The following is a 2655-nucleotide window of genomic DNA, read 5'->3' as shown; positions in this document are numbered from 1 at the left end:
TCTCTCTCTCTCTCTCTCTCTCTCTCTCTCTCATGGAAGACGCTATTCCACCTCTAGATTGCATCATACTTTTAAGAAATGAATCACTTCATTTATGTATGTCTTGCAAAGCTCCCCCAGGATGGAGACAAAAATCTTATTCATTAAACAGTTAACAAACATTTATTGAGTGTCTGCTAGGCCTTGGGGAGACTGAGGGAACAAAGGCAGGGCCTGTGCCTTAAAGAAGAAGATCAAATCTGTGCCAGGTGTGTCGAGGTGGGAAGGCTTCCCAGAGGAGGTGACCTGGTTTAAATGAGTCTTAAAGATTAAGATGATCTTGACTATTGGGGGGCAGGGGGAGAAGTACACTCTAGAGAGATGGAACAGTATAGACAGAGGCAAGGAGTCATGAGAAAACATGGTGTGTCTGGGTAACAGAATGGGTGGGACATGGTGTAAGGGTGTGGTCCCCGCAAGGAAGTGGGAGATAGGGTTGCTAATGAAGAGTGGGGCCACATTCTGAGGAGCCTTGCATGTCTTTCTGAGGAATGGGTGTTGCATCCTGAGACTACTAGGAATCACCAGATTCTCTTTATTTATTTATTTACTTATTTATTTTTTAAGTAAGCTCTGTGCCCAACGTGGGGCTTGAACTCACGACCCCAAGATCAGGAGTCATGAGCTCTACTGACTAAACCAGCCAGGCGTCCATATTTTTATTTATTTATTTTTATTGTGGTAAGATTGACCATTTTAATCATTTTTAAGTGTATCTTTCGGTGGCGTCAAGTGCCTTCACATCATGGCGCACCGGTCACCACCATCTGTCTCCAGAACTGTTTGATCTTCCCAAACTGGAACTCTGTGCCCATTAAACAACATCTCTGCCTCCCCCCACCTTTTCCACCCAGCTCTGGCAACCACCACCTGCTTTCTGCCTCTGTCATCAGATCCCTTTAAGCAAGAGAATGACCTGACGGGATTTTCTAGGATTTCTCTGGCTACGATGAGAAGGATGGGTTAACAACCTTGAGGCAGGAAGTCATTGCAGAGAACTCTGGAATTGCTGAGGAGAGGGATCAAGGCAATGTCCAGGGTGGTGGATGGGAGTGGAAGGGATGAGAGACCTTTCAGAGATGAGTAGATGTAGGAGTGGAGAGCCATCCAAGACCACCCCAAGGTGTCTTCTTCTACTTTATTTTCTTATATTGACCTCCACATGCTTTCTTGTGTGAGGAAGGGAGATTTGTGATCCTATAAAATTGATTTTTGAATAATCCTCTGACCATATTGGCTCACAAATATTCCAAATTACAGCCTATGTAGATGGCAAAGTACGACCCACATCATTATTGCAGGATATACAAGATGACTTTGGGACAGATAGGTCACTGCCTGCTTTGGTCAATTTTATAAAAGAGAAATAATTTACAAGAGTAGTTTGTGGTCATTAAATGTGCAATGGCAACTCAGAACAGTTTCTGTGCTAGGAGAAATTATCTGAGGCTTATGTTCGAAAGACCGTTGACTGTAAGGTCTCAGAAAACCTGGATTCCAGCCCAGTTCTGCCCATTCATCAGCTGTGTGGCCTTGGGCAAGTTACTTAACCTCTCTGCATTTCCGTATCCTCCTTAGTAAAATTGTTGATTACATGAGCTGATTAGTAAAAAGCACGAGAAGAGTAGCTGACCCACAGTAAGGGCTCTGTTTGGGCTGGCTATTGCTGTTGTGGAGGTGATGATGATGATGATGATGATGATGATGATGGTCACCATCAACACCTCCAAGGGCTCCTTCAGCGCTGAAGCCCCGAGCTTTGTGGTTGTTCCTGAGAGGGAGATGCAGTTGCCCATTCCTTGTTGTTCTGAGGAAGAAAGGAGTCATCCTCTCCCTGAAGACTCAGCTTTAGCTTTCTGCAGAAAGAAAGTGTTGTACATGATGGTTCTGCCAGCCTCGTTCTTCTCCCTTCTCATTGCTTTTCCCAGCTTGCTCTGGTCCCAAACCACCCTGTCTTCCTTAGCACCTGAGACCTTTCCTTTCCTTTCCTGCCCCCATGATGTCCGCATCTCCTGCTGGTTCTGGGAGCCCAGGAGGTGGAGGATGAGCCCCTCCTCTCTTTCCCCTCTCTCAGATCACAGCCGGCTCCCCCTCCAACTCCCCTGCACACTCTCCCTCAGAGCCTGCACACCCACCTCTCTCTCTGCCTTCCTCACTGCTGGGAGCTCCCCTTTGGGTGCCCTTCTGAGAAGTGTGTTCTGAGTACAGGATTTCATCTAAACACTTAAACCATGGGGCTTTCCCTGCGTGACACCCCGAGCTCCAAGTGGGCTGGTGGTGTGTGAGTAGGTGCAGGGAAGCATCTGGAATATGGTGTGGTCTGGTGTGCACTCTGCTGATTGAGAAGAGACTGGCAGATGCTGGGGATGGGACACCGGTTGGAGGCATCTCGGAAACTCACGCAAATAGGAAATGGTGCAAGCCTTGTCTGTTCCCACAGGACTAGGCTCTGTGCCTGAGGGAGAATGCATGCATTCTGCTATTTCGTGGTGTATCGTTTTAAATCATAGGCTTCGTAGGCAAAATCTACAGGGCTGGACAAGTACCTCATTGACTGCTAGATTAGAGAGTCCAATATTTGTTGATGGAAAAAGCTTTAAGTTTCTTTTATAAACA

General features: G+C 46.7%; 1 non-coding gene across 1 annotated transcript; it reads right to left on the bottom strand.

Annotated features, from left to right (window-relative positions):
* Positions 1 to 615: 615 nt before the first annotated feature.
* Positions 616 to 688, bottom strand: TRNAR-CCU (transfer RNA arginine (anticodon CCU)). Its single transcript has one exon. It is a non-coding gene; the product is annotated as a tRNA-Arg (tRNA).
* Between the last annotated feature and the right edge of the window lie 1967 nt (positions 689 to 2655).

This window comes from Mirounga angustirostris, unplaced genomic scaffold (genome assembly GCF_029215605.1).
Source record: "Mirounga angustirostris isolate CCGP_5_RB_7025 unplaced genomic scaffold, mMirAng1.0.hap1 SCAF_10, whole genome shotgun sequence".
Taxonomy (NCBI): domain Eukaryota; kingdom Metazoa; phylum Chordata; class Mammalia; order Carnivora; family Phocidae; genus Mirounga; species Mirounga angustirostris.
The sequence above is the reverse complement of the archived record's forward strand: the minus strand, read 5'-3'. Positions and strand labels throughout refer to the sequence as shown.